Source organism: Rutidosis leptorrhynchoides, chromosome 5 (genome assembly GCF_046630445.1).
Source record: "Rutidosis leptorrhynchoides isolate AG116_Rl617_1_P2 chromosome 5, CSIRO_AGI_Rlap_v1, whole genome shotgun sequence".
Lineage (NCBI taxonomy): Eukaryota > Viridiplantae > Streptophyta > Magnoliopsida > Asterales > Asteraceae > Rutidosis > Rutidosis leptorrhynchoides.
In genome coordinates this window covers 245496378-245512028 of record NC_092337.1, presented here as the reverse complement: position 1 = coordinate 245512028, position 15651 = coordinate 245496378, and positions in this window count along the sequence as shown.

The window sequence follows — 15651 nt, the reverse complement described above, 5'->3', positions numbered from 1 at the left end:
TATTGTCACCTTTAGTAGATCACTCTTACAACAGTAGTTACCACTCGTGTGTTCACGCGCACTTTTCGAAACCTTATATGACCGCTAATGTCATACCCCTGTTCATTTAACCAAAGCATCAACCACCGAAATCTGAACTCCATCAAGAAACAACAATTGAGATCGTTCAAGTCCGAGAAGGGCTCGAGACAACCCATTGTCGCCAGAAGAGTTATACCAAACTTAGAGGAGAACCTCACAAATCCCAGTGTGTAATCCGTTTCGGGAATCAGGGAAAGTTAAACCCGCGACATGTTAACCCTTTTGAAACCTTGGGGCGTATTGGAACCGCTCCCTACCGTTTAGAACTTCCGACTCAATTAAGTTTCCGTTTACCCTATATTTCGTGTAACAAACTTAGAAACGTGTCCTGCGGAACAGGAACGTGCAATCCAGCTGGATACATCAACTATCGATGACAAACTTCTCTTCATAGGAAAACCAGTTGAAACCGGGGATCGTAAAAACCGAACCTTAATGCAACGTAAAACCCTGACTATCCAAATTCATGAGAACCCTCAAGAACGTACTTCCACTTATTCATAGCATTGACAACGTAAAGTCTCGAGTAAGAGATATCGACTACTACTTCCAACTAAATTTCGGGACGAAATTTCTTTTGAGGTGTGGATAATGTAACATCCCGCATTTTTCCGTTAAATTATTTTAACGCCCGTCTTTTTCTTTTTAAATAATACCCTTCGTATCTAGATTCGTATCCTTTGTTATGTAACATTTTAAATATTCTCGTTGTTGGAAGATAACGTCTCCCGTACTCTCGTGTAATTTAAAATATTCGATCAGTTAAATCCCGCACCCGCTTCTAAACTCGAGGGACTAAAATTGACACGGGGCAAACTAGTTGACTAGGTCAACTAGTCCACCCCAATCACCACCATTCAACCATCTCCCTCTCTCTCTCTTTCTCTCTAGCAAGAACACACACACAAACCCCAACTTCATAAAATCATCATCTAAATTCGGGATTGGAAGCAAACTTCAAAACAAATTACATTTTCGTGATCCTCTCCTCATCCTCTACATTTGGGTACCAATTTCATCGAGTTTGGGTAACTTTCTAAAAACTCTAGATTTCTATAAATTCGTGTTTTTGACTTGAAATTGTGTTAGTTAGTGTCTATGGCTCGTGTCTAGCATTAATATATGTTTTGTTTGCTCGATTTGTTGATTGGGAGTAACTAGTATGAACTTTGAAATGGGTGTGCTTAATCTTTGATTTTGGATGAGTAAATGTTGTTTAATTGTTAAAGTTCATGTATTAAATGTGTTACTAGCATCATTAGCTTCAATTTGATGTGTAGGTTGATTAAGAAAACTTCAAAAACCCGATTAAGGATTTTGTGATGTTTGACTAGGGTTTGATAGACTTTGAAACGAACTTTTGATGCGTTGAATACTTGTTAATGTTGTTAGTAAGTGTTTAGATGCAATGTATGCTTAATTACCTTCGAAACGGCATATCGTATGTGTAAATTGGATTCCCGAATCATAAAATACGTTTTACGAACTTGAAACTTTGAAAATGGACTTTTATTGATCACTTGATGAGATTTCGGCTATTGTAAATGATGTTTTTGTTTGATGATATGTGGTTAGTTGTATTGCTCGTCAAAATACCTTTCCGAGGATATAAGATACATGTTTTGGTTGTTTGCGGATCATAAATGGTGAATGTTTGATGTTTGGTTCGTGCATACTTTGAAAAACTGACCAGAAATCTCTGCCCAGATGGTGGCGCGGCGCGCCCCATCCCCGCGCGGCGCGCAGATGTGCCTGGTCAGATTCTGACCTCCTCGTCCCATTTCACGTGAAATGTTTGATGACCTACGGACCTCCGATTCACATGAAACTTGTTCTAATATACTTGTATATGAATATTTAGCATAGAAAAATAGTTCGGGACCCGACCCGAACGCGTTGACTTTTTCGTTGACTTTGACCAAGTTTGACTTTTAGTCAAACTTAACCAAACTTTTATACAATCATTCTAACATGCTTTTATACTTGTTTCTTGTATGAAACTTGACAACGTGATTCACATGCTATATTTAATCGAGTCGTATTGAGCCATAGGACTAATTGAACACATTTCACCCGACCTTGTGTCGTAACCGGTTAATTGATATAACTTACTTGTTTAGGTCAAGGCTAAGCAACTTTCATGCACACGTTTACTTGTTGAAGTACCTTTATACTCGTGCACTCGAGGTGAGATCATAGTCCCACCTTTTCAACAACTTTTATACTTTTAAATCGTGGGCTGAGAAAACATATACTTTGTTACATCTCGTACTACTTACTTTTATGTTTTGAACACAAGTGTGAAAACAAACATTCCACGTGCGAGTTAGAACAAAAATGCCTCAATTCGATTATCATTAGTTACACTTGCAGGGTGTAAGCGAGAACTTATATTGTGTGGCCATACGGGTTTAACAAACCCTCATTCGGACGGTTCGCTACCGTTATGCGGATGAAATATATTTTTGTGTTTTAGTGCGGGTTCTAGCACTGTGTGATGGGGTAACGTTGGTTAAGTTTTGATAATTGAGTGCTCGCGTATAACAACACTTTTGGAATGCAAATGATTTGGATAATCTACGTTATGGAAATACAAAATCTTGTGGTTCAAAAACAACGTTTAATACTTACTAAACCTATGATTTCACCAACGTTTTCGTTGACAGATTTCTCTATGTTTTTCTCAGGTCTTGCACGATATGTGATACATGCTTCCGCTCACTATTTGATACTTGCATTGGATGTCGAGTATACATGCATTACTTGGAGCGTCTTTTGACTTTACTTTAAACCGTGTCGCCTAGATTTCAAATGTACTTATAACCTTGTAACTTAACTTTTGGTTGAACAATTCTTGTAAACTTTGAAAACAATCTTTATTTGAATATGAGGGCGACATATTTTGGTCAAACATTGTCATAAAGACTTATGACCAGGTAATGGGACCCACGTAGTCGACGCCGTCACTTGACGATTTGTCGGGGTCGCTACAGTATTGAGGCCTCCTTTAGCGATGTTAAATCCTCTTTGCTATCATATTTGATCGAAATGCTTGGTTTGAAACCCGGTGATATGATTATTCCGGCTAGCGACAAGCATATCTTGAAACCTCCTAAGGGTTACATTGGTGTGTATACCCAGTTATTTACGGAGTTTAACATTAGGGTTCCTATCTCTGCTTTCTTTCTTAGCGTTTTAGATCATTTTAGGGTGAATGTTTCTGTTTTTCATCCTTTGGCTGTGAAAAAGGTTATGGCTTTTGAAGTAATGTGTAGGGCTTACTGTGGTGAGCCTTCTGTTGATCTGTTTCGTCACTTTTTTCGCATTGGGTGTAACACCCTGAATTTTGTGCGTCAGGAAATGTTCCTGAAGGTGTCAGAAAATATGTGCACCAGAAAGCGCCACAAAAGGTCTACCTAACACTTATGCATTTTCAGAATTTACATCAGAATCAGGATTTGTCAGAATCAGTTCCTGAACTTCAGAATCTATTTAGACCCTTGTGCGCGCCGCGCACATTCAAGGGTGCGCGCAGCGCACCCCACCTGGTACAGTTTTCTGCTTTTTTCTATTTTGAGTTAAATGAGGGGCTTTTTGGTCTTTTCACTTGAGGACGGATCTGTAGCCTTATTGGCAGATTTGGATCCAATTATGGATCACTTTCACATCCACTACTCTCTCATCTTCAAACTCTAGAGAGAGGAAGAGTTTTAGAGAGGGAAAGCTCTATTTGGAGAAGAAGGAGGGTGACTCGGGTTAAGGTACAAGAGTTAAGGTTGTTCACCTCGTTAATGGCTACGTTTTGGTAGTGTTGGTAAGCTCTAACTCCGAATTTAATTGTTATGATTTTTGTTCATGTTAGGGTTTGAGTTTGTTAGGGTTATAAACCCCATTTCTCATGAAATTGGGGGTTTTGTTGTATTGCTAGTGTAAGTGAACCTGATTATTGTGGGTTTAGGGTTTGATGATGAATTTGAAAGTATTTGTCTTGGTTTGGGAGTTAAACCTCTAGACTGAAAGGTTGTTAGTGACTTTGAGGTTCTTTAGAACAAGTTTTGCTAGTCAAAATCGATGTTGACTTGGTTTGGTGTCAAAATGGGTTTTGAGTCAAGTTTTGGTGAATCAAGTATGTAAATACTTGATTTAGGTTTTAATTGGTGTTTTGGAAATATAATCACTAGTCGTTAGTGATTTTGGGCGTTTTATGACTTTGGTCAAAATGGATAATTTGAATTGGGTCAAAATTGATGACGACACTAATTTGGATTAAATGGATGATAAACGCTTTTGTTAAGTGTTAAATAATGTTTTTGGATGTAATTACTCGCGAGAAGTAATTTTGGGTTTAAAGTGATATTTTAACATAAGTCAAACGTGGTCAAAAGCAATATGGGTCAATATTGCACGTGTTGGAGTTTTGGTGTAATCAGTGTTTGAAATGATTACTACCTAAGTAGTAATTTAGTGTTAAGACCTAGGTTTGGTCTAATTGGTGTAAAGTATGATTTGGGTTAAATTGTACTTTGTTGTGTTGGTTTGAATTACCACCCGAAGTGGTAATTGGTTTGTGTCCATTAGGTGTTAAATGGGCGGGTTTTGGCGAGCAAGGTGTGATTCCTCGGCTAAGGGAAGTTTGTGTCGGGTTCTCTTTTAGAGAATGGCTATTTATGTGTATATTGTACCTATGTGTGATATAGGTGGTTACTTGCTCGGATTTGAGGACGAAGATCATGTTATACATGACTTGTGCGGGCATTCCAAGGTGAGTGGAATAATTATGCATGTATGTATATAATGTATTTATTTGTGAATGTTATGGTATGAACCAACTAGCCGGTAGTACCATAACATGTATGTGACGAGTGTCATGATGTGAACCACGAGCCGGTAGCATCAAGTGTGAACCACGAGCCGGTAGCACTATAAAATCATAATGTGAACCACGAGCCGGTAGCATCAAGTGTGAACCATGAGCCGGTAGCACTATAAAATGAAGTGTGAACCACGAGCTGGTAGCACTATAAAATGAGGCGTGAACCACGAGCCGGTAGCGCCAAAGTGTGAACCATGAGCCGATAGCACTATAAAGGAGTATGACTCAAATGCGTAGTGGTGTGAACCAAAGAGCCGGTAGCATCATAGCATTACGTATGGTGTGAACCACGAGCCGGTAGCACCATAACGTTATGGTTAACCATATGATTTGTGTATGTGTTGTAGTGTAGCATATTATATTGTTTGAGTATATGCTATTGGTTATGCTAGCTTGCGATATTTGAGGTTATTAGCCTTATACTTGAGATGGTTGCTAATTATATTGCTAGCATGTATGCGGTATTTGTGTAAGTGTTTGCAAGTAAGTAGATTATATATGTATATGTATAATTATTGCATTCACTAAGCTTTATGCTTACCCCTCTCGTTGTTTACCTTTTTCAGGTATTTTATTATGAGGCTAGTTAGTTGTTAGAATAGTTGCGTAGGAGCGCTTGGGCTCGATGGGCTAGCTTTTGGATATGCGGACGCGGATTGGGGATTTGGTAGTCCCCGGGATTATGCTCTTGGTATCGGGTTGGGTTATTGAGTCCTAACTTGTCTAAGTGTAAATTGGGATTGAAACTTGTATTTTGTACGAAAGTCATAGAACGGCCGATGTGGGCCCGGTGTCATAAAACACGTTTTTATTATTGGAACGTGTTAGTCTTGTTTATTATAATGTGTTGTGAAAAGCGTTTCGTCTAAAAGTGTCGGGAAGTGGGAGATCTTTAATCAAAATTTGGAAAATCCGGACAGAGGCTGTCAGGCCTTGTGCGCTCCGCGCGCCTAAAGGGTTGCGCGCCGCGCGCCTAAAGGGTTGCGCGCCGCGCACCCTTCTGAAATAAAAAAAAATCTTTTGCTGCGTATTCAATTGGATAACGGGTTGAGTCGTTACAAGTGGTATCAGAGCATAGTCTAAGGGAATTAGGTGACCTTGGAATAGGTGCCTAGTCTTAGACTTATTGACAGTTACGTATTATTTGCTGGACTTGTTGGAATACCGGTCGGATTGAGATTTGTTAGTGCCTTAGAGTAGGTGACTAACTAGGACTTCTGCTTGTCCAAGGTGTGATTATGTGGGGCCTTATTTCGTGTGTAAATTAGTGCCTTAGTTGGATAGTGCCTAATGTAAGTAGACAAACTTGAATGTTGTTTTAGTGATAGTCATCTAGGTTGTAGGTTGACTTGTCGTTGCGGTATACTTGTGTATATTTATTATTAAATTGTATATAGGTGTATATATATATATATATATACATATACATATACATATATATATATATATATATATATATATATATATATATATATATATATATATATATATATATATATATAGTGCGGTGCCCTAGGGATGAATCTATTGGAAGAGATTTGAATGTTTGGCGGCTTTGAGTGATCAAGTTCACGGTAAGGACTTTGGTCATTCGGGTACTAGGAGTATCGCGTGTTATTTGGTGTGAATGTTACGTCAGTCCGAGTAATGTACTTTGCGTTACCATGTGAAAATGGTAAGGTACACATTTGTAATAGTGACCGATCACCATTATTACGAAAGTGTATCTTGACATCAAGCATGACATGACGAGTACCGAACGGAGGAAACGTGGCATGGTCGGGTTAGATTCGGGATGAATTAGGAATCGTTTATTGGTTCCTAGGATATAGTTGTCTCGGATGATGTGCTTGTAGACACATCGGGTTTATTGTTAGTCGGGAAGTGTTATGGTGGTTTCGGTTAGTTAAGTGAGTGAGCCAACTCACGAGTTCGGCGCATAATTAGTCACCCTACGTAGTGGGTGCATTATTTGAGATCGTCATAGGTTGTAGTTACCCATCGTAACTAGGATGACCGATTATTGTATGTGTGTGTGCTTCGAGGACTTAAATTTCGTAATGGAATACGACAAGTCTAATGATTGTGGTTTGGGGTTGCACTCGGTAGAGTGTGTGGTTAAAGGATAGTGTAAGGATTCCAGTTGTGAGCCGCCTTGGAATTGGCGAATCGGGCAGTCTTGGGGTCATTAAACTCATGGGAGTGGGACCCGTATAACGATGATTGCGTTAGTGTGTTAGCGTGTTATGGATTATAGGGTAAGATTCCTAATGGAATATCTCTTGCTGTGGTGGTCGTGCTAATGTGCGGAAGGGTGTAAGACTTGGTGTTTCCAAGCATCTCTTTGGTGTTAGATGAAAGGGTTCATGAGGCTATATCGTTTTGGCCTTGTGGAAATTGTGGCTAGCGTGTGATCGCTAGGAACTTTCGAGAAGACAATAAACCGTAAGGTTTTTCGGGTAGGTATGACTTCGGGTCATTATTGTGGAGAAATGGGTGACATCGGGTGTATGAAACCCAAAGAATCGAGTTTCTAAATTTCGGTAGATTGTGGTGGGAGTCTGCATGACACTGCGTCAGGTGCCTCTTTATACCTGCTAGTGAAATGTCAAACTCCGGTAGTGGTGTGATCACTTTGTGCTTAGGGTTCCCGTGAGATACCCTGGGAAGCAGCGGAGATTACAATAGTGATCGATGGGTGATAGTAATTCGGTGGTTACGAAAGTCGAAGTTAGAGAGCATTGTGGTAAATACTTCCTATGAAGTGACGGATGAGCGAATCTGGTTGCTCTTGTCATAGACGGGTGAAGATGACCGGCAAGCCGGTGATGGACTTAATGTTCGGTTAAGACCGAAGGTTATGATGAAGTGATGATATTGCGGTCGATGCAATTATTGTGTCGGATTGATCACTCTTCTCCATGAGAATGAGCAATTGTTAGTAAAGGTTCGTTGAGTGGAAGGTCGGGTGATCTCGACTGAGATGCATGACTGATTTATCAGAGTGACGTATGCTTCGGCATAGAGACGTATGTGGGACTTTGGTGGAGTTCGTTGAATGATTAAGGCAGTCGATTGTGATTTGTGGTATGAAGGTGCGAAGTCGTCGCGTGTACGACATCTCTGGTAATTTTGTATGACGGCTCTAAGAGCCTAAAGTGAATTTGCAGTGATTCGGTGTTTACGATTAGTGATGAGCATAATCATGTGTGTTGTGGAATGGTAATTCCGCGGGATGTTATCATCTTTGCGGTAAAAATGTGGAGCTAAATCCTAAGTGGGGGAGTTTTTACTGCGGCCCGAGGAAGCTCCCGTGGTACTAGATCAAGTGAAGTGTAAGACTTCTTATGTAAGGTGGCCCCTTAGCACCAAAGTGACGTACGAGATCAAATGCAAAGATGGAGTTCACGGAGGTGAGATAATGAAGTTGTTGTTGCGGGTGCTGTCGAGTGTAAAATTTGGGTTGCTATAAAACTTGGATCGTATTGTCGAATAGGTACAATTTCTATATTGTGGTGGATACTGTATTTTCCCTGTCGGGAAACGTGATCGTGAAAATTGTCAAGTGGATTATTCCACTTAATGGACGATTGTGAGGCGAGAGTGTCGGTTCTGATTGTCTCACATAGAGACATGCAAGTGTTGTTTTGGTTGCGAGAATGTGTACCATAGTGATGTGACCCGTAGGTTGCATTGAAATGTCGAGGCCATCCTTAACGGATGGTCTAGGTAGGAAGGTTCATCCGGCTTTGGTGAATATTTTTGTAGGTCGTGTCGTAAATCGCGAATTGTTACGATGATGATTCGTTGTTGACGGGATTCTAGTATATGAATAGTCTCATTGCTAGTACTAGTAAGCCGTCTCCTGTGACTATGTTGTAGGGTTTGGAGGAGAAACCCTGTGTTGAGTGTTGATGTATTGTTTAGCATTTGGTGTATTATTGTCGCCTTGGATTAGTCCAGAGACTGGTGGTCGTGTGCGGATCGATTGATGGGATAGTTGTGTTCCCTGTGTGAATATTTGGGGATACCAAAATTTCTTCGTTGAAGGAATAACCCGGTTGTGGTGACTGTAAGAATTACTAGTCGGAGGAGCGTGTCGATTGCCCCGTTGGCATCGACTTGTAAAATTGCGAATCACGGGTTTTCTGGGGTGGAAAACAAATGTTTGCACATAAGCGGATGTGCGATCGTTGAGTGGTACGGTTATGGACCGTTGAAAGTACTGAGTTTCGACGCGGCATGAATCCTTCTTGATTGGGATTAATGCAAGACTTGGTTCATGGCGTAGTGGACCTAGTAGATCGCGTTGGGTGATGTAGTTATAGATGTAGCTTGTTGCGAGTTTTAGTCGAGAGAACTTGCAGGGATAATGGTTTTTTCCGTATTTTGATGTTGAGTGTAAGAGATATCGCTTGTTGCGGTAGTGCACGCTAGTGATGATTAGCGTGTGGTGAGATCTTAGAATTTATGTAAGATGTTATTGGATGTCGACCTTGATTGTGTTTCATCGGATACGTGATTACTACATGTGTGACTCCGCATTTGGAGGCGAGAATGTTCAAAGGGGAAGTGCTTAACTTCTAGTATTCGGTGCTCTAAGTAGGGGAGAGTTGTAACACCCTGAATTTTGTGCGTCAGGAAATGTTCCTGAAGGTGTCAGAAAATGTGTGCACCAGAAAACGCCACAAAATGTTCCTGAAGGTGTAACACACATATGCATTTTCAGAATTTACATCAGAATCAGGATTTGTCAGAATCAGTCCCTGAACTTCAGAATCTGTTTAGACCCTTGTGCGCGCCGCGCACCCCACCTGGGACAGTTTTCTGCGTTTTTCTATTTTGAGTTAAATTAGGGGCTTTTTGCTCTTTTCACTTGAGGACATATCTGTAGCCTTATTGGCAGATTTGGATCCAATTATGGATCACTTTCACATCCACAACTCTCTCATCTTCAAACCCTAGAGAGAGGAAGAGTTTTAGAGAGGGAAAGCTCAATTTGGAGAAGAAGGAGGGTGACTCGGGTTAAGGTACAAGAGTTAAGGTTTATGATTCTTGTTCATGTTAGGGTTTGAGTTTGTTAGGGTTTGAGTTTGTTAGGGTTATAAACCCCATTTCTCATGAAATTGGGGGTTTTGTTGTATTGCTAGTGTAAGTGAACCCGATTATTGTGGGTTTAGGGTTTGATGATGAATTTGAAAGTATTTGTCTTGGTTTGGGAGTTAAACCTCTAGATTGAAAGGTTGTTAGTGACTTTGATGTTCTTAAGAACAAGTTTTGCTAGTCAAAATCGATGTTGACTTGGTTTGGTGTCAAAATGGGTTTTGAGTCAAGTTTTGGTGAATCAAGTATGTAAATACTTGATTTAGGTATTAATTGGTGTTTTGGAAATATAATCACTAGTCGTTAGTGATTTTGGGCGTTCTATGACTTTGTTCAAAATGGGTAATTTGAATTGGTCAAAATTGATGACGACACTAATTTGGATTAAATGGATGATAAACGCTTTTGTTAAGTGTTAAATAATGTTTGTGGATGTAATTACTCGCGATAAGTAATTTTGGGTATAAAGTCATATTTTAACATAAGTCAAACGTGGTCAAAATCAATATGGGTCAATATTGCACGTGTTGGGGTTTTGGTGTAATCGGTGTTTGAAATGATTACTATCTAAGTAGTAATTTAGTGTTAAGACCTAGGTTTGGTCTAATTGGTGTAAAGTATGATTTGGGTTAAATTGTACTTAGTTGTGTTGGTTTGAATTACCACCCGAAGTGGTAATTGGTTTGTGTCCATTAGGTGTTAAATGGGCGGGTTTTGGCGAGCAAGGTGTGATCCCTCGGCTAAGGGAAGTTTGTGTCGGGTTCTCTTTTAGAGAATCTCTATTTATGTGTATATTGTACCTATGTGTGATATAGGTGGTTACTTGCTCGGATTTGAGGACGAAGATCATGTTATACATGACTTGTGCGGGCATTCCAAGGTGAGTGGAATAATTATGCATGTATGTATATAGTGTATTTATTTGTGAATGTTATGATATGAACTAACGAGCCGGTATTACCATAACATTTATGTGACGAGTGTCATGATGTGAACCACGAGCCGGTAGCATCAGGTGTGAACCACAAGCCGGTAGCACTATAAAATCATGATGTGAACCACGAGTCGGTAGCATCAAGTGTGAACCACGAGCCGGTAGCACTATAAAATGAAGTGTGAACCACTAGCCGGTAGCACTATAAAATGAGGCGTGAACCACGAGCCGGTAGCACCAAAGTGTGAACCACGAGCCGGTAGCACTATAAAGGAGTATGACTCAAATGCGTAGTGGCGTGAACCAAAGAGCTGGTAGCGTCATAGCATTACGTATGGTGTGAACCACGAGCCGGTAGCACCATAGCGTTATGGTTAACCATATGATTTGTGTATGTGTTGTAGTGTAGCATATTATATTGTTTGAGTATATGCTATTGGTTATGCAAGCTTGCGATATTGGAGGTTATTAGCCTTATACTTGAGATGGTTGATAATTATATTGCTAGCATGTACGCGGTATTTGTGTAAATGTTTGCAAGTAAGTAGATTATATATGTATATGTATAATTATTGCATTCACTAAGCTTTATGCTTACCCCTCTCATTGTTTACCTTTTTCAGGTATTTCGTTATGAGGCTAGCTAGTTGTTAGACTAGTTGTGTAGGAGCGCTTGGGCTCGATGGGGTAGCTTTTGGATATGCGGACGCGGATTGGGGATTTAGTAGTCCCCGGGATTATGCTCTTGGTATCGGGTTGGGTTATAGAGTCCTAACTCGTCTAAGTATAAATTGGGATTGAAACTTGTATTTTGTAAGAAAGTCGTAAAACGGCCGATGTGGGTCCGGTGTCGTAAAACACGTTTTATTATTGGAACGTGTTAGTCTTGTTTATTATAATGTGTTGTGAAAAGCGATTAAAAGTGTCCGGAAGTGGGAGATCTTTAATCAAAATTTGGATAATCCGGACAGAGGCTGTCAGGCCTTGTGCGCGCCGCGCGCCTAATGGGTTGCGCGCTGCGCACCCTTCTGAAATAAAAAAAATCTGTTAGTGCCTTAGAGTAGGTGACTAACTAGGACTTCTGCTTGTCCAAGGTGTGACTAACTAGGACTTCTGTAGACTTATTGACAGTTACATATTATTTGCTGGACTTGTTGGAATACGAGTCGGATTGAAATTTGTTAGTGCCTTAGAGTAGGTGACTAACTAGGACTTCTGCTTGTCCAAGGTGTGATTATGTGGGGCCTTATTTCGTGTGTAAATTAGTGCCTTAGTTGGATAGTGCCTAATGTAAGTAAACAAACTTGAATGTTGTTTTAGTGATAGTCACCTATGTTGTAGGTTGACTTGTCGTTGCGGTATACTTGTGTATATTTATTATTATATTGTATATAGGTGTATATATATATATATACAGGTATCTATTTGGTGCGGTGCCCTAGGGATGAATCTATTGGAAGAGATTTGAATGTTTGGCGGCTTTGAGTGATCAAGTTCACGGTAAAGGGTTGCGCGCCGTGCACCCTTCTGAAATAAATTTTTTTTTTATGCGTATTCGATTGGATAACGGGTTGAGTCGTTACACTGGGGATACTGGTGATTGGGTTACTATTCAAAAACGAAAGAGTAGGAGGGGTGCTCCTTCTCCTGTTTATTGCTTTGCTTCTCAATTCCCTGACGTTCGTAACTGGAAGTGTTCTTTTGTCTTTTTGAAAAAATCTTTTTTACTCCCGAAAGATTGTCCCTTTGTTTCTGATCCCGCAAGGGCGTTTGTTCCTAAGGAATACAAAGATCCCATTCCTTTTATTCCTGAAGATGATGCTTTGTTTAGAAGGATTTGCAAACACCCCATCATTCCTTCTACTTACCCAGATGCTATACTTTTTAAGTTAGGGATGGCACCCAGATGGGAAGAGGGTACTGCCAATCCTGTGTTCTTGTATGGGGAACATGGTATGTTTCATTTGTGTCTTTTTATATAGATGATTACCTCTCTAACTGCTTACGTTTTTCTGCTATGTTTGTTTACAAAAATGTCTTTGAGAAACGTTGTCAAAGCCCAAGGGCTGAAAGAGTATACCATTGCCGTTCAAGCTAGATCGACTGTTGTTAAGGATGTTGGATCTCCCACATGTTCTGGGTTCATGCAGATATTAAGCAAACCAAAGACTGATCATGGTGAAGTGAGTTCATCCAAGGTGAAGAGCAAGGAAAAGTCGAAGCAAGTTGAAGCTCCCATTGATGTGGATGATCAATACATAATTAGCGATGTTACTTAATTAAGGATTGAGTGCAATAATAAAGATGGAGGATGGAATGTTTGATGATTATTTTGGGCCCCGATGATCGTCTTTCACTTTAATTATCAAGTGATCAACCACCCTGACCCGGTCTTGATTGTTAATTAGCATGATTCACCTTAACTCAATGTGGAAATTCCTTGGGCAAAGTCACAAGTGAAAATCACAAAGGCTTGGGCAAATGGGAGAGAATCAACAACCTATAAATGAGAGGCCATGCTCCCTATTTATAGTATTCGAGGTATCCGCGGTCTGCGAATTACTTAACTATCCGCGGAAACTCAGCGGATTAAACCGCAGTCCCTTATTAGTACGAAAACATAACTGCTATATTTATTTTCAGCGAACACTTCATAACTTTGGATTATAGTTCGCGTAATTCTGCTTTAGGCTTTTAGCAAATAAAATATACATATACAACGCTATGTATATGATCAAGTCCCCCCAGTTTATTATGATACATTTCGCGAAGCAAATGTACCATGATAAACTCTAAAAATAAAGAAGTGCTCCCTTAAAATTTTCGCAATTAATATTTTATAATTTTTACCAACCATTTATTACCGTTGATTTTATTACGTTTAACGCATAGGTACAATGGTAACTTTCGCAACTCTGTCAAATCAATACGCCGTAACGGCTAGAAAATTACCGTTTACACGTTGCAGTAATTTTACCCGTGTAAATGTAATCATTACCTTTTCAACTTGCTCACCCTAATTCCAATTATAAATAGCTGAATAACCCGCATAAAAACTTTACGCTTTCTTTATCAATTACATATTGAATCATATTCATCTGATCACACTCATTCTTTGCAATTAGTCAATTTAATCCTTAATATCTTCTATTCAATAATCATTTTTCTTACCATACTGCAAATGGCATCTTCTTCATCTCCTCATATGCCTGAAGGTTTCGTTTCGTATATAACGGAATCGAAACTCCAAACTCTACAGCAGTACCCTCCATTTGGTCAATTTGTTCCCACCGCGCCTGCAGCCGAATGTGCCGACGCTCCTCCGAAAGGGATGATTAGTGTTTATGAGGCCGTCATTTCACAAGGCAACCTTCGCTTTCCGCTTACGCAATTTTTTCGCAGTGTCTGTGAATATTATAAAATTGCCATTGCACAGCTTCATCCAAACGCAATTAACAAAATTGTGTTGTTTGAGATGTACTGCAATGTCACTAACAAACAACCGCTGTTGAACGTGTTTCGCGCATGCAATAGCCTTGTGCTATACGACACGGGATGGTTCTCAATTCGCAGCAAGTTTGGCGTAATGACTTCACCAAAAGACTCAATTGGCAACTGGCGTGGTTCTTTCTTTTATATTAACAACACCGCCCATGTGGATAGCAATATACCAAGAAAATGGTGTACTGAACTTGATGGCACTTTGAATGATAGGCCTATACTTGACGATCTTGAAAATGACATTCTCAAGACGCTCAAGGGTGCGGGCCTAATCCTGTGAACATATTCGAATATACCGCTGTATATTGGCAGGGTCTCAATTCAATGGCCTTAGAGCAACTGCGATGCTCTTTTAATCGACCAAGTGAATAATGGTATTTCGCGTAAACTGTTCGCATTATATAATATATTTTTCCTTGTCTTCATATATCCTTACACGTTTTGTTTTTTGCAGTGATTGGGCTTGATCGAATTATGAAGTCAGCAGATATCAGCAGGATCAGACCTGCGCGCCGCTTAAAAAATGGCAACGGCAAGATTATACCCATTGATGAACCAATCATCTATACATTGTTTATTTCTGGTGGTGAAGACCGCGGTAAGCGGAAAGCTACAGAAAGTGTCACCACCCCATGCAAAAGTCGACTGCGCTCTCTTACTGAACAAGAAACAAGTAAGCGTTTGTTAATTTTGCAGTATTTGTTCATTATGCGTTTTTTATTTTCGCATAGATTTGCCATATTTACTTATTTGTTTGTAGTTGATCTTTCAGACTCAACCCCTGAAACCGTACCGCTCTACAATATCACCGGGAATATCCCTATAGATATTCTTGAAGAGCCCGGGCATGAGGACTTAACTCTTCCTTCTAACGTAGAAGCGTCGAATCAGGAAGAAGAAGAAGAAGAAGATGCGGAAGAAGCCGCAGAGGCAGAAAAAGCCAACCAATTATATCAGAAGCTCTACAGATTCATTCCCAAAGAAACGAAAAAACAATACCGCGAGCTAACATATCCTCAAGCAGAAAGACAGCAATTATATAATTGCTATAATGCACTCTGTCTAGCTGTTGATAACGTGGAGCGTTTTACTGAAGTTTCTGATGAGTATGAAAAGCAAGTTAAGCTGGCTACTGCTCATGTAAAAAGAGCACAAAAGG